General features: G+C 38.7%; 1 protein-coding gene across 3 annotated transcripts in view; it reads left to right on the top strand.

Annotated features, from left to right (window-relative positions):
• Positions 1-23,757, top strand: part of KCNIP4 (potassium voltage-gated channel interacting protein 4) — a 1,156,450-nt gene that overhangs the window by 559,812 nt on the left and 572,881 nt on the right. The gene's annotated exons all lie outside the window — the stretch shown is intronic.

The following is a 23,757-nucleotide window of genomic DNA, read 5'->3' on the forward strand; positions in this document are numbered from 1 at the left end:
TTTTATTTTTACTGTATTCAGGACTTCTTGTTTTACTTGAATGGGTGTGTGTGTGTGTGTGTGTGTGTGTGTGTGTGTGTTACTTTGGGTGTCTCTATTCTAAAGAATAGATAAGGTCCACACAGGCAAGAGTTTCAGTCCATGTTTTACAACATCTAGTATCTAAATCAGCCCCTGGCATATAATAATCCCTTAATAAATAGTCCTTGCATCAATACTCAATCATCCCAAATTCCTTCAATGTGTCCCGTGGTTTGATTTCTTTTTGTCATTGTTCTTACCGCTTCCTGTGTACTGAATACCCTCACTACCCATCTGCTCAAGAATGCCTCATAATGTTTTAAGACTCAGCTTAAAGTCTTCTTTGTTAATTTTTTACATTAGGAGTAAATTGGGTTAAGGTCTCAGCTCTTCCCTTTTTAAGTATATGATTCTAGGCACATACCATGATTTCTATAAGTCTTACTTTTTTTATTTGAAAAATGAAGATAATAATAGAGTCATCTATTCTTAGAGTCATGATGAGAATTAAATGAGATAGTAAGTAGGGGGTCTATCTTAGTGCTTGATACACCACAAAATTAATATATGTATTATTATTTATTATTATTATTCCATTCCTGATTTCTCTGTACCTAAACCTTGTAGAATTAACCATTCCACCTTTATCATACTTATGCCATGTCCTTATTAGACCACTGCATTTCCGAAAGGGCAAGAACTGTGTCCTTTCCATCTTTATATGTTCAGAACATAACTCAGCACCTGACATATAAGAGCCTGTTGATAGACATCATTTCTTATGTTTAATTTTGTGCTAGATACTGTGCTTAGAAGCCTACAAACATCATGTTATTCAATTCTTTCAACATCCCCATTAAATAGTACTTTAAAAAAATGTATACTTTAGAAGGTCCAATTAGGTTACCTTACTTCCTCAAGTTCACAGTATTAGTAAGGGATAAAACGCAGAACTAAACTTGAGGCCTACCGAACTCTACAATTTTGCTCTACATCATTTTACTACAACCAGAAAGTTGGTGGATGGTAGATGGATAGATGGATGGACGGATGGACAAATGAATGAAGACTGTTCTTGGTCATTCTAAATTAACTTTCTCTTCCCATTCTCTCAACTGTATGGTTTGGAACACATATAGACTCTGCTGCAGTATCTTAGTAATTAACAACACAGAGAGTAGAATTAGTATGTCAGGTTTTTTGTCCACTTTTCTTTTCAACTTAAAACCCTGAGGAAAGACTCTTTAGTTACATTAACACTATAGAGGGCTTCTTTTAATCTAACAAAGATGGTTGACTATTTAGGAAAGGCAGAGGAAGGATAGTTCCATAAATAAATGCACAGGCTATACCAGACTTCCAGAGTCCACTGAGCCACACCCCTGACTATCTGTGTAACCTTGGGCAAATTAGTTAAATCTCACTAGGGCTTAGTTACCAAAACTGCAAAGTGAAAATAATATTTGAATTACAATTGGACTTAATATAAATGGCCGACTTAATGCATGTAAATTGTTTAGAAAAGGATCTAGCACATATTACGTATCATATATTTTACCTACTTTTCCTTTGGGCATGTTTCTCTTATGCACAAGTATTAGACATGCCTTGGTCAATCACAGTTTAGGCGCCACTAGAAAAATAAGCTTACACCACAAATTGGAGCTTTATTCTTATGTATTGTTCAGTCAATACTATTGTCATTATAATTAACCATGTTTTTCTTTAGAGAAAGCTTCTTAAATTCTAGTCACTTCAACAAGACTCTTATACATTGTTTCCATTGATCACACCAACCTCAGCAGGTATTACTACCCCAATCAAAGTCTGTGTACCATGCAGATTCTCATACGGACACTGATAGAGCCTGAATTCAAACTTACATCTTTCTGAACCCAAATCTGGCCTTGTTTCTACAGCTCTATGCTGACTGGTTTGAAATGGCATTTCATCTCAGCCTAGCCAGGAGGGTTTGAGAGTTAAAAAATATATGTATATGTGTGCTTGATTTCAGAATCTCTGCCAGTTACAAACAATGGCTACGAGCCTGCTTGTTTAGGGAGTCTTTGGGGAATCACGTGCATTTTTACTATCTCAGATCAAATGTTGCAGACATGGAAGGATGTCAGATTGTGAATTCTCCCAGTGGACTCTGTGTTTACAAGCAGTAACAGCCTTGACTTTGCATATGTAGACTTAAAAAAATCCCTGAAGGGTAAAATGTAGCTATGTGTCTTCCTTTTAATAGGACTTCCTACACAGATGCATTTCTACATTTCCACTATTTGAAGCTCCCTGTGGAGCCACAGATTTCCATCATGTGTCTGGGTTTTGATACAGCTGCACTGGTTGGGAGAAATTCTTATCAAAGCCTTTTAGGAACAGTGAATATTCAAGTTGTGAAATGCTTCCGACTATAGAATGAATAACCTGGCAAGTCTTGGTTTTGATCACCACCACCTTTTATCATCACCATCTTTTAAGCTTTTGAAAGGCAATGAATGTATCCAATTTTGTGGAGTCTCTAGCATGCATAATGATGCTTGGCTAGGGTCCTGATAAAGAGAATAAAAGATGGACAAATAAAGTAAGCAAAATAAAACAAGAAAGGATCAGACAGTGCAGCTATAAAAAGTATAAGAAGGACAAAACAGATATAAGAAGCCAGGTGGTGAATCTCCTTCCGCATCCATTTTTGGTAATTTGGACAAATGTAAGATGCCATGTAGTTGCCATATTGTTTGTTTGAGGTATGACTGAGATGCATTGAACTGGAACCCATCCCTTCCTCCTCCCGTGTGCATGCATGTGTGTGTGTGTGTGTGTGTGTGTGTGTGTGTGTGTATGTGTGTGTGTCTTCTTTCCCTCCCTCCTTCTCTCCCTCTGTCTTTCTCTTCTAATCTTTTATTTTCCTGGGTAAAGATCAGAGACAATAGGGTCAGGATTCTTTTTTTTCCTCTTCCTTCTCTCTAGCCTTAAGGCTTAGAGATTTTGAAGGGTGAAAGGGAGATTTTCCTCAACCCAAGGATAAAGCTGCCTTTCACAGCTCAAGGGTGGGCTGTGTAACTTGCTTTCTTCCCTGTCTTGAGCTAGCCAACACAAGACTTGCTACATTCTCAACTTTAGTGTTCTGCCTTTCATCCCTGACGGTGGCCCTAGAAGCACTAAAGCAAGAATCTTGAGCCCCCAAACCTCTGGAAGTTCCTTCTTGTTTTCCCTCCAGCTTTGCTTTTCTTTTGAACACAAGGCTACGAGGGAGATTTCCATATGAGGAAGACACGATTGCTTGAATGGCTAAAATTTTAGAAGGATTCATGATAACTGCATTGCAATGCAGCATCCCATGGAGGTTGTGGGCTAGGGTACAGGTGACTCTTGAACAACATGGGAGTTAGGAGCATTGGACCCCGTGCACTTGAAAATCCACATATAACTTTTGACTCCTTAAAAACTTAACTACTAATAGCCTACTGTTGACTAGAAGCCTTACTGATAACAGAAACAGTCCATTAACATATATTTTATCTGTCATATGTACTAAATAAAGTATTCTTGCAATAAAGTAAGCTACAGAAAAGAAAATGTTATTAAGAAAATCACAAGAAAAGGAAAATACATTTACAGTACTGTGAAAGAAAACCTGTGCATAAGTGGGTCTGCACAATTCAAGCCTGTGTAGTTCAAAGGTCAGATGTGTTTTAAAATGTTTGAAAAGAGGGTGGCTCCTTGTTTGCCAAACCTACCAGGTGATAGTTTCTTCTCTGTCACCCCTGGGGTAGCTGGCTGAGTTTCATGTATTCACCAAAAGCAAACAAACCTTTTGTATTTGAGGGCACAGCTGATCATTAAGAGAAATAGTGGCTGTGTTTAAAGATATGTATGGAAAATGCAATACTGAAGTCTTTAATGCTTTTATCAGAAGACTGCTTTATGAACATAAACGTGGTTAGACATTTTACATCAGACAGTCACCTGTTTCTGGTCTAGGCTCAGCCAGAAAGGTCAGCGTGAGAAAAATAATAGCAGAATAAAAATTAACCTTTGCAATTTTAGGTATTTCAGAATGTAAGTATTCTTGAGTTTGGTAGATGGATGTAGCTAGTTATAACTGAGGTTTGAATGTTTCTGTAATGGACACAAATATATTATTCAGATCTCAGGTTTCAAGTTATTGCTAATCTGAATCATTTCTATTCCGGAGGCGTTTTAGATAAATGTTCGCTGCCAAGGTTAATCATGACAACATAAACCGAATGAATAGCTATTGGGTGAGAAAACAACATAGAATAAGAAACAAATTGCAGCTGATTTCAAATCAATCACATGTAAATACAATAGAGAAAATACAACTGTTTTAGATATGGAAAAGGTTTGATTTTTTTCAATATAAACTGGAAAGGAAAGGTAGTATTAACCGCATGTTTGAGCTTCAGGGAATCACAGTAGTCCTTGGCCAGAAACACTTTAGCATCTCTCAGTCCCCCACCAAAAAGTCCAAACCGTTAGGAGAAAACACCTCTCACTTAGTACAAACCGATCTTTCCAGTTTTCCCTTCCACTGTGGCATTCCTGTCAGGTGGAAATTATTCCATAATTCCCACCTTCTTTCCTTTCTCTCCTATTTCACATCCACCCCCAGTGTTTTTTCCGGACTTTGTGCCTTTACTAAAGTTCCCCTGCCAGCCTGCAAATTCCAACTCATGTACTTTTCCTTCCAAGATGGATTCCCCTGACAAGCAGTACTCTTGATGTGATGAAGTCATCTCAATTTTTATTTATACCTTTCTCATTGTTCTTATCTCATGTTATCTTTTATTATAGTTAATTTGGTTTGTGTCTCCTCAGGATCTACTTGCTTATCTGCTTCTTGAGATTCTCCTAATCTTTCTTTGTTGCTACCCTTCCCATCACGTAGATGTATTTGCTTGTCCTTCATGGCTTCATTCATTCCTATCATATAAAATAAGTATGTTATATTGTAAAACTTCAGTTTATAATGAGATGCTATCTTAATTAAGATTCCATCTACAACCGATAGGTTATATATTCTTTCCTCCAACACATATTATTGATGTCTCCTATATATATACTTAGTCCAAATCTTTTTTCCCATAACAATTTCTACACACTACTCTTATAGATCTTATCACACACAATAATATACTGCCTTCCAGAAATCCTAACATATCCCTCTTGTAGCGACTGTATAATTTAGTTTTAAACTCCCAGCCCCTAGCACTTAATAGGCTCTCAATAAATGTCTTTTCAGTAAACATTTGGTTGGATGCATGGATAAGTACAAGAACGAAGGCATGAATGAATTCAAGAAAAAGGAAATTTTCTTCAGTAACATGGTTGCTGTGGGCATACTATATTTGGAGGCAAAAAGTCCAATTGAGGATATACTATTTTTGTTATAACATTACTAAATGAAGTGTTGACAATGAAAAGTACCAAAGAAGGATCATTAAAATGTAGAGATCTAATTGGGACTCATATTTTCCTGATCTAGAGATAGATAAGTAACTGCTGCCCTACTAGCATAGCCCCGCTCCACCCTCCCTGCCACCACAACCAAAACACTCATATTTTATATGGCATCTAGCCTCTGGACTCAAAATGATAGCCCACAAGAGAGCTCTTCCTGCACCAACTATTTACTTTCCGATTTAGGAAATTAGTTTACCAGCATTTAGGCAGTATGGTGCTGGATCCGTATACATTTCTAGGGGTTGCAGAAAAGGAAGGGGGCTGATTCCCAATATGCTCTTCAAATCCCGAAGAATACATTTTACCTCAGCCCCTCAGGGGATAGAAGGGGCTACCTTCAGCTTTGGGCTCTCTTTGTGCTCCTGCTGTTCACATTGATAGTGATGATAGTCAAAACCATCATCTTTGAATTGCAAAGACCAGAAAGTGTATATCAAAAAAATCAGTAATGATATTTTACAGCACAGCTTGCAACTGAGAATTTGAAAAGTTCAATTTTCTCATTTCCAGAAGAGCTGTATAACTTGTAAGCGTACTGCAGATTTTCATTTTACAGATGAAAAATGTGGGCACCTAGTGATTTCCCTAATGCTGGTGCAGTTGGGAATAAAAGCAGGTGGCAAACACTCCTGGTTCACTGTTTTATGTAGATACATGCACGCTAGCTAGAAAGACAAGCCCCACAAGGCTAGGGCAAGGTTTGGAAAACATCTTTTATCTGTAGTCATGGGTGGGGACTTGGAACTGGAAAGGAAGCCTGGAATAATGTTCCAAAGAGAAACTCAGAGCTACAATTTGAGAAGCATATCCAGCTGTGTAATTGGATCAAGCAGGGCTCATCAGAGTGCAAGGCCCAAGGATCAGAGAGGCCGGAAAGGCGAGGAGAAGAGAACATAGACTTAGATAAGTAAGCATCTAAATCATGGCTTCACTACTCGCTAGCTACTGTGTGGTATACAGCAGGTTATTTAACCTCTCTGAGTCTCTGCTCATTTGAAGTCAGGAGATGAAAAAGAAAACCTGTTCCCTAGACTGCAATGGGAAGTAATTAAAATAAGAAGCTATCATTGGAAGAGAGGAGGGGCAAGGGATCAAAGCATGAAAGGGATGTGTTTTGTTTGGCAGAACTAACACTTCCAGCCAAGGAGACACCCAACTAGATGTTTCACCTGAAAGCCCTTTGCTAGATGTGTCTTCCCTGATAGCCCCTACGTGAGACAGTTTGAGCCAGATTGGAGCTGAGGACCTGAGCAGAAGCCCCCTCTAAGTAGTCCTGAAGTTGCTGTTAGCCCGTTACAACACTAAGATCTCCTCCTATGGGCAGAGTTTTCTGCCAGTGTTTTGAACATACCATGTATGCACGAGCAGGCAGACATACGAGGCATGTGCAGTGGAGCCAAAAGTGCCTATGTGAGTTCCTTGTTCCAGCCCCCTAATCCACTGAATAAAAGCTTACTGTGCTAGCCCCACAGGGAAACAATACTTGAGAACTATCTCTCTGTCTCCTTACTTGTAATAGGTAATAAAAAAAATGTTGTTTGCAGCATTCCTTAGGTTATGTTCATTTAGAGGCACCCCAAGTGGCAAACCCCTTGAGTTTGGTTATAAACACTCCTCGAAAGCAACAGTACCAATTCAATGAGATTTTAAGTATAAAGTGTTTACACTTCAGTTCAATAAATGTTAGCTGTTATCGCCGTCATCATTAATTATAATACAATAGGTGAGTTGGAGATCTGGCTGAATAGCAGATACAAGAATGAAAAATTCTTTGTTATGCCCCATAGCATCTCTGAGATGTGTTCTGTGGACAGGTGGGGCAAAATTAAATGACTAGATAAGAGCAACCCAGTCTGTAGTTTTTAACTTCAATTTCATGTGTAGAGGAGGTGTTTTAGGCTCATTAGTTGGGGCACCATAAATTAGATGAACAAAAGACAGATTAACAAGAGAGAAACAAACAAGTTTATTAACGTGTGCATTGTCCATACATATGCTTGGGAACATTCAGAGACAGTAACTCAAGGGGGTAATTAGAATTTGGGTTTACATAGCATTTTAACAGAAGAACTGTATTTTTATAGAGAAGTGGCAAGATAAAGAAAGACTTTGAGCTCCTAGGAGTGGCAAATTGCAGGAAAGCAAACAGTGTAGGTAAAGGCTAGCTTTAGCAAGGTTTGTTATATGGATTCCTCTGGTTAGTGTCTGGGCTGATGAGGACCTAAGAGTTGTCAACAGTGATTAACTTCTCTCCTTTCTGGTAGAGAGGGGAAGATGGGGATACCTTTACAAATCTGGAAAATTAAAAGAGGGCAGGAAGGTTTTTTTTTTTTTTTTTTTCAGTATCTGCTTCCTTTCACTTGCCTTCAGCTGAAAAACAATCCTTCTGTCCAAGTGGTACACCTTGGGGTAGCATATGATGCTACCCTTCACACCCATTAGTGAAACAATCCATGGAAACATTTCTTGCTGTTTATGTGCAGCGGGGAGATTTGCATTGTTTCCAGAGGGATTTGGTTGTCTAGCATGTTTTGTTCCTGACTCATTGAGATTATTTTTGTAAAAGAGGGGCTGGGGCATATAGATTAGAATAAAAACTGAATGTGTATGACTTGAGGTTTGAAGTCTTTTACCAAATCCTTATCTCAACCTAAGAAATAGGTATTAATAATCTCATTTTCCAGGTAACAAAACTGAGGCTGAGATATGAAATAATCTACTCAAGATTACCTAGCTAGGAGCTTACATGGCAGATCCAGAATTCACACAAAGTGCATTAGATCCCAAAGCCCATGCTTCTTGTAATATCATCACTTTGGGATAGTTAGTGATTTTCCGTGGTTATTTCTTCTTATCCTCAATTCTTACCAACAGCAGTTTCTAGAATTGCAAGTTTTGGGTCAGGAGAGGAGGTTCATTGCTTTTCCACGATAAGGTCCATCTCCATCTGGATCCAGGCTCTGGGCTATTCTGTGGCTCCTTCTTTTATTACATGGTGTCTCATCTGCATACATTCCTGATAATTTATACCACTGTGGCTGCATTACATAGTTGTTTGTAATCTGGAACTCAAGATGTCTCAGGTTGAATTTGATGTATGCTGTTTCAAGAAGACAGAACAGCAGTTGAATGTAAAAGTCTGTTTTCTCTGAGTCATGCATGTTAGCATCTTCTCTTCCAGTTTTAACCCCTTCCCTCTTCACTTTCACATGAGTTCTCTTGTTGACCCCAACAAATATTTGATTCATGAGCTATGAAGCATGCTTCCTTCTTGGGCTTTGCTGTGTGAAGGGAGGGAGAACAGGTGAATTGAGAAGAGAAGGGAGAGTTTGGGGGCTCATTGTTTCTTTTACTCCTGGAGGGTAAGTATAAGGTAATACTAGTTTTAGTTATAAATATGAACTATTTATAGTTATGCAAAGTGCAACACAGAATATTCATATTATTAAATATTGTAGCTTGTAAATTTTATATGATTACAACACTCAGCTTTCATGTAGCTCATTCTTTAATCCTTTTGTGATTTTTGGGAACTGACTCAGTTGCAAATGCCAAAAAAAAAAAGGAACAGAAAAGTAAAAACCAATTTGAAAGACCTCAGGTGTTGAGATCATAGCCAGTGTAAAAGTTGTACTTAGTTCTCTAGGCAAAGTCAACTTAGGCAGTGATTGCAACTCAAATCCTTTTGAGAGCCAGACCATAAAAACAGTTAACATTTTTTTAAGTATTAATTGTATGCCAGATAATGTCCTTCTCTAGGTAAAGTCCATAATAGAGGGGTTTTAAATGCATATTTCAGGGAACAGACAACAGCAATGGCTTTGTCATAAGCATTTCTGTGTGCAAGATAGTGTTTGAGGCACGTATAGGTAGTATCACAATTAGTCCTCACTACATAAAACTAAAGGCAGGACTATTCTACTGATTTTATAGATGGGGAAATTAAAGCATTAAAAGAGAATTAAACAGCTAAGCAGTGTTGGACCAAACTTGTAAACTAAGGCATCTGATCCAAGAGTTTCTGTCTATAGCACTCAGCTTTATTCCCTTCTGTTCCCTTCCAAGTATCCAGGAATAAGCCAGTCATAAGTAATTCAGGTAGTAGAAACTAGACATGTACCCAAAGCATGTAAATAAAGTGACAAGGATGACAATGACAATGACAGTGAAAAATGTGTTAGCCAAATAAAAACCTTACCTCTTTGGGCCAGTTTCTACCTCTGGGCTTTCAGTTTCAGCAGGAGGCTGACTTAAAGCTGAATTAAAGAGATTTATGGAGTTGAAACGTGACAATGATTCTGGAGATATTGATACTTGGCCCTTGACGGAGAGAATTGAAGGATAATTGCTCTTTTGTCTAACCCTGACCTTATAAGCAGAGAGTCATACATTCAGTCCCAAAATTCTGATTGAGTTTTAGACTGCTTCACCTACATTTATGCAATTAACATTTTTTTGAATGCACATATATATTTAAAAAAATTTTTTTAGCATTTATTTATTTTTGACAGAAAGACACAGAGCATGAGTGGAGAGGGGCAGAGACAGAGGGAGACACAGAATCAGAAGCAGGCTCCAGGCTCTGAGCTGTCAGCACAGAGCCCGATGCGGGTCTCAAACTCATGAGCGGTGAGATCATGACCTAAAGCTGAAGTCAGATGCCTAACCGACTGAGCCACCCAGGTGCCCCTGGAATATATTTTTTAAACATTTTTTTAAAATGGTGGTACAACTGTGAGGAGTTTTTAGAAACACAGTATCCACTTTCCATTAAAGGCTGTTATGGAAAATACAATAAAGTACACGGAGAAGGTTCATTGTTAGTTTAAAGAAATTCATTAATTTACATTGTATTCTTGTACTTTTGAAAGATAATGATGCACTGGCGAGGAATACTTCCTGGACAAAAAAAAATAAGAAACAACAAAAAAACCAATTAAACACAAAAAGGTTTTTTTCACAGCATGTCAATTCTTCAAAAAGAAGGCACCAAGAAACCAAAACCAAAATCAACATTCTCTTTTAAAGCTCTGAATGACTTTTACTTGAATGGATAAACAAGCCTCTTCATATTCTTTTTTGGAACTAGGTGAGATACAAATAACATTTATTATGAAAATGTTTTAACTTTCTAATATATTCATAAATAGAATTTAATGGATAATTTATCAAAATTATTTTTCTTACCCAAATAAGTGGAACCAATGATTCATAATGATTCCCGATTATTTTGATTCACATTTTTCTACTAGATTGAAATAAATGTAAAGTCATGTCAATCAATCAGTATGAGATTAGAAACCTTACTTCTAAATTCTGAAAAATAAAAGAAAACAAAGTTAAAAAAAACAGTTTAAATTTTGAGACAGCGTTACCTGTAGTAGGGATCAATTAAGTGTTTTGGATGAATGGATAGATGACTGAGTTAAGTGAGTAAATGGATCTGTAATGCAAACTATTTGCAAATTCTTATTCCTGCATAGAATTTCCTTTTCAGATTTAAATTTTTCCCTTTATTTTCTTGATACTCAATATTGGTAACTGGTAGTATAATGACCAATTTTCCAAATGTTGTCTCTTTACCTAATGTAAATTGCAATAAATACAGAATGAAAATAATTCATTCATCTGATTTCTTCATGGTGCCCTCTAGGAACTGTTTGGAAACCCAAGATTGGTCTGATTGCCAGGAACACTATGTCATAGTGTGGTTACAACTCTGTCATGAGCTGATTAAGTGGTTAAAAGTCACAAGAAACTCACACTACTGTAAATAGTCACTGCAGGCATTTTAAAGGTCAATCTCCTTCAAGACAATGGTCTTGAAGCACTTTAAATGGTGTTGAATGTTTAGGGGCACCTGGGTGGCTCCGTCAGTTAAGAGTCTGATTTGGGTCTAGGTCATGATCTCATGGTTTGTGAGTTCGAGCCCGCATAGGGCTCTCTGCTGCCAGCACAGAACCCACTTCAGATCCTCTGTCTCCCTCTCTCTTCCTCTGCCCTGCTCATGCTCGCTCTCTCTCTCTCTCTCTCTCTCTCTCTCAGAAATAAGTATTTTAAAAAGTAAAATAACTGGTCTTGAATGTTTAGAGTGTAACAGTATATGCTTTCCTAATTCATTTTTTAACATCCAAAGAGAGAACCAGGGCACAGTGTTCACATAGTGATAACTATCCCGTAAAATGCCTGTATAAATACCTATGACTTCTCCGACCTTCATTTGGTTCATTGTGTCTATTGTGATTAGGAAGAATATCATGTGCTCATCCTTAAGAAACCAGAGTAAAGAATGCTCTTCAAACTCAGCCTTAAAGATAAAACCCTTTCTATTAGTTTGCTAGTGTTGCCATAACAAAGTACCACAAACTGTGTGGCTTAAAAAAAGAAATTTATTGTCTCACAGTTCTGGAGCCTAGAAGTCTCAGACCAAGGTCTTAACAAGGTTGGATCCTTCTGAGGGCGGTGAGAGTGAATGGGGTCCATGCCCATCTCCCACATTCTGGTGCTTTGCTGGCAATCTTTGACATTCCTTGGCTTCTAGAAGCATCAGCACTGTCTCTGCCTTTGCTTTCACATGGCATTCTGTGTGTGTCTGTGTCCAAATTTCCCCATTTCATTAGGGCAGCAGTCATTTTGGATTAGAGCTAACCCTAATGACTTCATTTTAAGTTCTTACTTCTGTACAGATCCTATCTCCAAATAAATTCACATTCTGAAGGACTAGAGGTTGGGACTCCAAATATATCTTCTTTTAAGAAGACAAAAATTCAACCCATTTACATCCTTAAGAGAGAAATCTCTTAGGATATCATATAGCACACACACACACGTGCACACACACACACACACACACACACATAAAACAAACAAAACAAAACAAATAAAACAGGGCTTACCATAATCCAGGCATTTATATATTATATTTTTTTCAATCCCTTGACCACCTAGTGAGGTAGGTGTCATTTGCTATTTCAACAAATAAGGAATGCGAAGTTTGGAGAGATCAAATAATTAGGGCAAGAATGCCCACTAGTAAATAGTGGGACCAACATTCAAATCCAGGCTAAAAATCTATGTGCTTTCATTCTACTCTGCCTTTACAGATTGTGAAGCCCATATGGGCTAGGCTTTTTATATATGTATTCGCTATTATATCTCCAATATCTGGAACAGTGCCTGTCACCAAGTACACACTCAACTAAGTATCTGTTGAACAAACTAATAAGAAAAGTTAACTGATTTGTTCACAAGTGATTTGCCTCCTTAAAGGATGGAAGGAAATGGAAACCCATCTAGTATGTGGCCTTCCCACAAAATGAGGATTGTTGTTATGCACCTTCGTTAGTCAGTTGAGATGTGGAGGGCCTTTTTCATTCTCAACAAGACTCTCAATCAGTATTGGAGAAGGAGCACACCATAGACTATATTTTAAAGTATACTCACACACAAAGACACACACAGAACATTTGTAACAGGAAGATATCCTTCACCAAGTATGTGGTTCCCAGATGCCACAAAAACCTAGCCAGAAAGAGCATGGCTCTTCAATGGTTAGGCTATTTCAAGAATTTTGTAACTCACATGCAGGAATATTACCTGGAATATTATCAGAGAACCAATGTTTAGTGCTTGCTCTTGATTTTAGCTGAAATAATTTCTCTGTCAAATGATGAGTGGACTGGAAAAAAAATGCAAAAACAAGGTCAGGCTCACCTTTAAGATGATAAAACTGCTGTGAATACAAAAAAAAAAACATTTTCTAGTCTGAGCTTCATTTTAGTGGTATTAAAATTAAAATATATTAATCATAAGGAAAAACCTGAGTCAATACCTGACAGAGAAATTTTAAGAGAAATCATTGAATAGAAGATCTGTTGATGATATAAAGGTTATGCATATGTCTGCAGAAATACTTCCTAGCAATAATAATGAAGTTGAGAATGGATGAATGAATGAATGAATGAATATGTGAGGGCAGGAGTTACCTTTCTTGATGATTCTAGGGTGTCATGTCTGATGCTGCTTCTCCTCCTATACTCTATTCAGACAGGTAGTTGGTTACTTGAATGACTCCCCTAAAAGAAGCCTTTTTTCAAAAAAATAATACCAATCAGCATTGAATGCTTTGTAGTTTGCATATCTCTGTTTTGATCTCATGTGAGGTACACAGTAACTCAATGAAGCAGGCCAACTATTACTCATTAATTACTCAAGTATTACTCAATGGTCCTCTTGAATCAAATGACGTTCAGAAGATTCATTTGATTCAGCTCAACTCAGCATGTTGTTAACTAACAAGTGTCAGAGACAGGACCTGAACTGGCCTTAATTTTGTTTAGGGATTATTGTTAGCTGCCTGTGGACAGTTTAGTGAAGGGGGTAAAAAGACTATATGCCCTGTGCTTTATGGACAGGGCTATTCCAAGCCACAGCCTCAAGCAGTTCATCAACTCTTCAACCAAGTAGCCTCAAAACCCACCAATTCTATGCCAGAAAGCATTTCATAATGGGATTAGGTTCAAGGCTGATATTTAAAAGAAAATCACTGTAATTAGTTATATTAATTTGCTAAGGCTGACATAACAGATGCCACAAGCTGGGTGGCTTGAACACTTTATCACAATTTTGGAGTCTAGAAGCGCAATATCAAGGTATGGGCAGGTTGGTTTCTCCTGAGAGATTGCAGATGATGTCCTCACATGGTCTTTCTCACATGCCTGTGTGTGTCTGTGTCCTAAATCCCCTCTTCATATAAGGACATTAGTCATCCTGGATGAAGGTCCACACATATGACCTCATTTAACAAAGGTAAAATTACTTCTTTAAAGGACCTGTCTCCAAATACAGCCACATTCTGAGGTGCCTGGAATTAGGACTTTCACACATGATTTTGAGGGTGGAGAAAACTCAACTTATAACAGAATGACAGTATATTTTGATTTGCCAGGAGAGTCTTTTTTTGACACCTGTTGTCTCAGTATAATTATCATCAATTTCCTGTCCTACTCAAAAGCTTTCCAATTGGTACGATAAATTACACGGTTATTTTGCCTACAGTCAAGATAATCTTTGAATCTTCTTCACAATCACCACTAAAAGCATAGTGTAGATGTACTATTTCTCAGTAACTCCTCCCCAGCCAGGTTTTCTTTCATTGTCAGATACCATCTCTTCCCTTCAGTCATATTAAATTAAAATGCATATTGTTAAACACTAGACATATACGCAGTCTGGCAGTATGCTCTCATTCTTTTTTTTATATTTTTTAATGTTTGTTTATTCTTGAAAAACAGAGGGAGACAGAGCACGAGTAGGGGAGGGGCAGAGAGCGAGGGAGATACAGAATCCAAAGCAGGCTCCAGGCTCTGAGCTGTCAGCACAGAGCCTGACGCTGGACTTGAATTCACGAATGGTGAGATCATGACCTGAGCCAAAGTTGGACACTTAACTGACTGAGCCACCCAGGCACCCCAATATGCTCTCATTCTTAAAGGCATGTGGGAACTGAGACTGACAGAGAAAAGCAAGTTCCCTTCTCCAGGGTTATACACATTTAGAGGTGAGTATTGTGATGATGAGTAATGCGGCTTGAGCAGGAGGATATGGAGATCCTTAGCTCACAGAAAGGACTTCAGTCCCTTCCCCCCAGGAAAAGTAACTGACCAAGGTTGTTATGCAGGACCATGGGATGCCCTGCCTCCACCAGTGGGTTAGAGCTTTCTTGTCTATGCAGGTTATAATAATCAGATCTACAACTCAGGACTTCCCTGATGCTTTAAGTGACATTCGCCATTCATATTTGTAGTGTTCGTGGAGGACAGATTATAAAAGTCTGTTTCATGACTTCTGCTTTACCAGAAAAACTGCTGCTGGGAGTGTGAGACAAGGAAATCTGCAGAAAATGGAGTGTGGATAAGTGGGAAGAAATTATGGAGGAGGACACAGCAGTCTTTGGACTTAAAGTTCTTAATGAAAATGTTAGTGATAACTGGCATGTCCATATCACTTTTCTGAGGTTTTCCAAATGACTTTTACTAATGATAAGGTACCAGAATTGATGAATAATTTATTTTAAATAAATTTAGAGTCGTTATTCCTCTAATTATAATACACTTTCATTTTGATGCATGTTATTGAGTGAGAGAGACAGAGAAGGACGTGGAGTTATAAATTACGTTCAGTAGGTTGAACATAATATTGGTGTACCCACAGGAGTGTTTCCTAGACTAGAAACTCTTCATTATGCAAATCAGCACAGAAACATAAGGTTGAGAACTGCTGCTGCTCTTTAGAGCAAAGTTAATGTCCTTGAGAATGCTATCCCTTGGATTTGCTTCCCCCATGCTTTATTGCCCTGGAGGACTAACAGAAACATCTCCATTATCAGCCCCTTGTCATGGCAGTTTTTTTTACCCTTCCCCCATTTTGAGTCAAGGAAGGACTGGAAAACCCGTTCCTGCACACTCCCCCCTTAAGAACGCAGAAGTTCTCAGGGCTCCGGTGGCTTGCCGTGTTAGCAATCCATACATTCTACAGAGTGAAGCCAGGTACCAGTGAGAGTCTCCAGTACTTGTAAGGGAACCCAGATTTATTACTGTGTGATTAAATGCATTTTTGTGCCAAGAGATTCCTCATCTCAATGTTCTCTACTGCTTCATCAAAGGTTTATAAAAGAAGTTGCTGAATGACATGGTGCATGCACTATATTTCTAGATTCATCCTTAAAAATACTCCTCATTGTGCCCCTGCTCAACCCCAGTGCCTCCAATAATACCTGTTTCAGCAGGGGAGTGTCTGGAATCTGGCCTATGGTCAAGGCATTAATATTCCGACTCAGGTTGCTCTTCTGTCTTCCATATGGCAAGTACTCAACAAATGTCTATTGGAGGAAGAAATACACTCTGTACTTGAGTGATAAAATAACAATAACTAAATATTGACTAATGTTTATAATATGTTAGGAGGTTTCTATGTTTCTTTGATACTTAACAATAATCCCATGAGTCAGGTATTAGAATTATTCCTATTTTGCACTTGGAGAAACTGGTTAAGCGACTTGGTCCACATGATTTATTAACTTACTGTGTGTCAAAGCCAAGGTTCTAACTTGGCCAGACTGGCTGTGGAGTTCAGGCTCTTGAATCCCGCCTTGTAGTGAGTCTCTTGCTGATCAGCCAACTCTTCCATTACCACAGCAAGCCTTTGTGCAAGCCTGTCTCCCATCCAGGTGCACCCTTGCTGCTCATGCCACCTTGGCTAGCCCCAAGTGGCCCATCAAAACCCAACTTGATCCCCACCCTCCATGGAGACTCATGAGTCGTCCAACATGCCACTAACTCTCTTTCTTCAGAACTCACTATGCTCATTTTCTACACCAATATTTTTTTTTGGCTCCCAGCATATGCCAGATGGTAAAGTCTCTAGGATTGTTGCTTTGTATTATTTTTTAACTCAATGAATGTGTAATGAGTAAACAAATTATTACAATGAGGCTCTGAAGTCTCTTGGAACTCCATTTTGGCTTCTCGCTTACTAATACCTCAATGCTCTTTCTCACGTACTCTTTGCTGTTCAAACAGGTCTATATTCAGATGAGTTGGTTTAAGACTAGAATGAGTTAGCTAAAGCAGTGACAGTCATTGTCAGGGAGAGCCTGTTGTATTCAGTATGGGTTTTGCTTGCTGACTCCCAAACAAGATGAACCAGGATGGAACCATTAGACAGAATGCTGCATTTTTCTCTGCTGTATGAACACAGGCCAGAATATAAATGGGCTTGGTTATGTTTTCTTCCACATAGGAGCTATATGCTAGCACTTCGATTTCTTTGCAGTATAACCTAGCAGAGACATCTGTGTCTATTTTGTAGGCTTTTGATGACTTAACTTGGGGAACAAATCTACTGAGGACAACTGTTCTTTTCATCACTGAGGATTGTTAGTGCTACAGTATTTTTATCAAATAATGTAGCTTCTCAGTTTTGGCCACAACATCTGGAAAGGCATGCAGGCCTGGTCCTAGTCAAGAGAGAAAACAATCAAATTACCAGCCAATCTCAACACTCCTGAAGTTCAGAACAAGATAGCATGTATACTGGTACATTGCGCTGGATCAGTCCATGCAGTCAACCTTAATGGGTGAAGGAGAGTACCTTTCCCCTTTGCCTCCTTCCCTCTGTCTTTTCTCCCCTAAGCCCTTCATTTCTTCACACCCCTTGTCTTGAGCACAATCCAAAATAGAGTCCTCGCAAAGTCTCCAGCTTTGAGTGTTGCTCTGAGTGCACCTCATTGAGAAGCTGTAGGTTCTTACAGTGTGCCTAGTAGAAAACTTTAAGCCTCTCTGATTCAGTTTTATGGATGAAACAAGCAGATATTTCCCCTCTTAATACAATTTCTCACAGCATCATTTTAATGCATTATTATATTAATAATAATCTGTATCTAATCTCCCTAAGACTCCACGTACCAGAAGGAAGACTGGTGATAGGAGAGAATGGGATGAGAGAAGGTTGTCGTACCACAAAAAGATGATGATGGTGATGATGACAAAAGTAATATACTAAGCCACCTATTAAGGGCATTCTATGTAAAACATTTCATTTCTGTAACATAACCCCCACATTTTACACATGTGTGTGCACATATTAGGTGGAGAGTTAGAGTGTCAGTAACTTTCTGTGCCGGTCTTTTGCCACTTTGCTCTCAGATCCACTTTCTGTCTTCCCTAGCACTGATCTATATCACAAGGAACTATGTTTCAGGCTCTCTTGCTGACAGCTTCAATGCTACTAAGTTCAGCCCATGGAATATTCCAGAAGTGATTGAAAGGTGGGTGGGAGTAGTCTGGGTATCTCTCTACTCCTGCCTCAGTAGTATCCCTGGCATCTGCTCTGTGGCTCCAGCTTCCCTGGACAGTCCCTAGCCCCGGGGTGCCAGCTTCTGCCAGGCTCCTGCAACATCTAGTGCTCCTTCTGTCCCTCCAGACATAGGAAACATCATGGTTTCTTCTATCTTGCTATTGTTATCCTCTCTGTCCCCTTTGGTCACTGGCTTCTAAACATTACCATTACCTGAGTCATAAATTCCCTATATTGAATCTCTTTGGATTAAAATACCTAAAGTGGTTTTTGTTCTTTCTTGGGCTCTGATTCCCTGGCACCAGGTCACATAGATAGAATATTGCAAAGCCAGAATTCTAATCCATGCACATCTAACTTCAGGCCTGGATTCTTAGCCACTATTACTTATGTTCTGGAAATTAAATTTAAAAATCGGTAAAATAACATTTAATTTTATGCCTAGATTTGTGAATTTTACTATTAAATATCATCTTGATTTGGTGAAGTTTGGTTGTAGCTAAAACCTAAAGCCATGAGGCACAGTGTTGAGTCATCTTCTGCATCATAGAAAATGCACAGTTGCTCTCGTAAATTGTGTAGATTAAAGTTTTGCTACTTAAAGTGTGGCCTGGAGTTCCAGCAGGATTAATATCACCCGGGATATTTTCTAGAACTGCAGAACCCCTGGTCACATCACAAACTATTTTAACAAGATCTCTAGGTGATTTGTATACACAGTAAAGTTTGAGGCACACTGTGCTAAAATAATATGATTTGAGTAAAGAATAAAGCAAAAGCATCCTTAAAATTGAAAGGAAAACACCATCCAAAAGCTTGTTTGTGAGTTCCTGGTTTCCCAAATTTAACAGCCACCGTGTTTCAGCCTTTTCCTCTGCTTACAAATGGTTGATGTTCAAAATCCTGTTTGTTGGTACAATTGTAGAATTCATTTCCTCACAAAAATTATGTTCTGGATCTTGATTAGGTTTACAGGCTAGCCCATTAGAACTTAGGCTAAATTATGATGTGATGAGCACCAGATTAATTTCAAAGTAGAAGAAAAATGCCTCTTCTCTTTTCTCAGATACGAAGCTGGTGAGAGGCACTTTGTTGTTGTTTTTAAATTCTCAGAGTTACACTGACATGATGCTGCTTCACTTGGGGAAATTCTCTCCCACTTTATCACCCCTTTCCTGAGGATCAGCCCACTGTGGACCCTTTCCCAGGACCACCATGTCCCCCAAGTACTCCAAAATGAGCTAACACCATGCCACTTTCATCAAACCCTGCATTTCTCAGCATTGGTCATTTTTGCAAAGAGTTAGGGAAGTGAGTGAATTTTAATTCAAACTGATGAATGGTTAGTTAACCATTTAAACCCTCAGAAGGCTTCAATTTGTAACAAGACGGTTCTGGGCTCAATGAAATCTTTAATTTGTGGAGTTTCACCTAGTATAAAAAAAGGAATGAGGAACAAGTTCATCAGCGGGGAAGCGACCTGGTGAAGAGGCCAGCTATTCCTGGGGGGCCTACACTGGAGCCCACTCCAGTTTGCTCTCCTCGATGATCACCGCTTCTTTCCTTCAAACAGCTTTCACATCGTTGACACTCTTTGTCTTTTTGCAGAGGTTCCATTGGAATAGAGCAAAAATTCCTGTTGGAATATGTGCTTTGCTTATAATCAGGATTACCTGTAATATAAAAATTGATTGGTTCCCTACTATATTAATTATCACTCCTACATGACAAATTACCCCAAATCGAGTGGTTTAAAAAAAACATTTATTTTCTCACAGATTTTGTGAATTATCTGGATGGATCAGATTCAGAGTCTCTCATGGAGTTGCAATGTCACTGGCGGAGACAACAGTCAATTCAGTACTTCACCCTAATCTGTTGGCATGTCTCAGTTCCCCACCACATGGGCTTCTCCAGAGGCTGCCTGGGTGTCCTCATACATGGTATCTGGTTTCCACTCTCCAGGGCTGCTGTGTGACATGCTGCCCTTAAAAGCACAGATTCAAGAGGGAGAAAGTATGAGAGAGTGCTACCACCCAGGAAGCCCAGGTCTTTAATAACCTAGTCTTAGAAGTGACATCACATCCACAGTGTTCTTCTTTCTAGAAGCAAGTTGCTAAGTCCAGCCTACACTCAAGGGGAAGTGAATTAAGCTCCACCTTCGAAGGAGAGGAATATCAAAAAAATGTGTGGGGACGTATTTCTAAAAACAAGACGCCTACATAATAAGTTGGTGCGGTGACACCAGAACTTTCTGTCAGACTTCAATTCTTTTGTGTTTCTGCCCCTGGGTATGTCACTATTTGAAGAGGGCACTAACATAGGAGTCTGGGGACCTGTTGTTAGCCCCAGATCCTACATTTACTGGCAATGTGGTCCCAAGAATTACCTGAATGTTTTTTGAAGTTGGGCGGAGATGTTGCTTTTATTTTCCTTTCTGGAAATTTTATTTTCCTTTCTGGGAATATTGATGCTTATTCTACCTAAATATCAGGAATAGTGTGATGCTGTGATGAGACAATGGGTTTGAAAATACTTTGGAATATGCCAGGCTAGCATTCTGCTGAGGCTGGTTTGTTCCATCTACTCTCCTTCTTGATCCTATCTACCTCTTAGTAAATTCTGTTTTCTCTTTTGGTTTAGTGGTTGTTCCTTTTAGATTCAACAAATAAAACTTCTCCATCCCTCTGTTGTGTTTCTTGTTTTCAAAGATTAGTTTTTAGAGAAATTTAAGGTCAAAGCAAAATTGAGAGGAAGGTACAGAGATTTCCCATATATGCCCTGCCTCCACACATGCATAACATCAGAATGGTGCCTAAATTTTGTTATCAAGGATGAACCTATGCTGATGTATCATCATCACCCAAAGTTCATAGTGTACCTGAGGGTTTACTGTTGGTCTGTACACTATGTGGGTTTGGACAAATGTATAATGCATGTATCCACCATGATAACATCGTACAGAGTATTTCACTGCCCTAAAAATTCTCTGTGTTCTGTCTATTCTTTCCTACCCTCCCAATGACTGATGTTTCTATTGTCCCCATTGTTCTGTCCCACTGTTTTTAGTCTCCACAATTGGAGATTAATCTCCACAATCTCTTAATCTCCACAATTTCGTCTACAAACTCTTTGGCTATTAAAAATCCAACTAAGGAATGTATTTATGAATCTAATGCCATATTCACAGATAGCCTCTGGGATTATTTATTCCTTAGCCTCTGACACAATTCTCTTGACTTTGTATTTTCCATATTGAAAAAGCCACATCAAGCCCTTATTCTCTTTGACAACTTAATGTTCTTTTCATAGTCCATATTAGATGGAGACTAATAATTACGCCCTTCACCTATCATCCAACTGCCCTTTGAAGATTGGTCCTCTAGACTTACCAGATTCTATGGTTAGAAAGTTATCTCATTCTTATTGGCTGAACTTGGCTTATTCTTCTTGATCCTTTGGCAGTACATGTCTTCTCAAATAATTGTACGCTTCCTATGTTCTTTTCTGCTCACTTATCTTACTAGGCATCTGTATACCTACATGATGAAGCAGAAAGGGTATGACAATGGATAGATAGACCAGATACTTAAATCCTGGTCATTTACTAACTGTGACTTTAACCAGTATTCCCATCGGTAAAAGGGAGTTCATAGTTTCTTTCTTGGAATATCTTTGTGAAAATTTAATGATTTAAAACCTCCAGTTTCCTCCTCTTTGTATGTTTCAGGTGTGGCAAGTAGGACTGGTCTGAATCAGAATTAGCAGGAGGGCTTTTAAAATGGGCATGTTTGAAACTTCTCCTAGGAAACGCTTTGGGAACAGAGTTGGAGAGTGTGCATTTTGTGCTCCTTTGGTTATTCTCAGGGACAGTAAAGTTTGAAAATTATTGCTCCTTGGGAAATGACCTGGGCTCATGGGTCCTGGTAAACAGATTCATATAAAAGTACCCTTTTTATTTTATGGGTTGAATGGTCCCAGTCAATAAAGAACAAGCTCATCACGATATAAGCCATTTTACTGACTAAAGAGAGATAATACACTTGGAAGAACGGGATGTATAACTCCCCAAAGAGCTACCTTTCCTGTCCAAAGTAGAGGTTTACCAAAGTACATAGCTTTCTTTCTTTCTGATTATACTCTGTCCTCTCTTTCCACTTTTTCTAAGGAGTTATCTACCTAAATATATCCTTTACTTTTCGATACTTTTGCTTTCAGGGAATTTGTGACCTCGTTTACCACCTTAACTCCAAGTACATTATGTACATTTTTATTGACTTTGGATCTGCAGAACTCTTTCTATTTATCATAGACATAAAAGCAGCTTCTCAACTTCCTTGCTGTCACCAGTATTATAAGAAAATGCAGACTGCTGTAATTGGGTCCATCTTTCAAAAACTCTTTCTTTCTCTGTTCACATATTGCTGCTTCTAAGCAGGCTGAAGCACCACCTTACGGAAGTGGATGGCAAGAGGTAGACTTTACAAGGAAAATTCAAGGCTCAGAAAAGATGAGCAGTTTTTTTTTCCCTCAGAATCTATCAAGCTACCCACCACCACTATCTCTAGGCTCAAAACGCCATTGCCTATTTCCTCTGTGCTAAGCAGATGAACAAGATATGTTTGAACCTTGACATTTAGGGAGGACTTGGATCAGGAAAGGGACATTCCAGAGGGAGGAACAAAGTACCCATGCGTTTGTGGCAGGATTTTTTTTTTCTACAAGAGGATGTAGCAACTGCTGAGCCTAGCAGCATAATGAAATGTTTTATAGATGACATGAGTAGAGAATAAGGAGGGAATAGAGTTTTTAGGTCATATTATAAAGATACTTGAATGGTTGGGTAAAGCATTTATAATTTTACTCATCAGGTACTCACATGGTAGTAAAAAGATAAATCAAGGGTCTTTTATGACAATAAACTGGAAAGAGGACAATGGATTTATAGTCAGTAGAAGTGTGTTCTAGGTCTAATGTTAGCAGTTAATAGTCGTGTGTCCTTGGGCATGTTATTTAAGCCTTTAATTTCCTCAAATGAGGAATAGTGGCAATGCTTTATTCATGGGCTATTTAAAGGATTAAATGAAACAATGTGAAGACTGCTTTGTATACTCTAAAATAATACTATATTCCTATATATGGAAAAAATGCAAAACATTCAATTCCTTTATCACTAAGTGATGAGTCAGTCAGTCCCCTGACTCTCTCCCATCCTATTCCCTTGCCCTTGAGAGAGAGCATCTTCTCATAACTTGCTGGGAATTCACCTGCCTAGGTCTGTCCCTTTCTGGATCCTTCTTCTATGCTTTTAAGTCACTACTTTTGCTTCATTTCCTCTTTCTCCCTATGTAGTCCTACCTAATTTTTTTCAGGGGAAAAAGTCATCTCTGC

The sequence above is a fragment of the Felis catus genome, chromosome B1 (genome assembly GCF_018350175.1).
Source record: "Felis catus isolate Fca126 chromosome B1, F.catus_Fca126_mat1.0, whole genome shotgun sequence".
NCBI classification, from domain to species: domain Eukaryota; kingdom Metazoa; phylum Chordata; class Mammalia; order Carnivora; family Felidae; genus Felis; species Felis catus.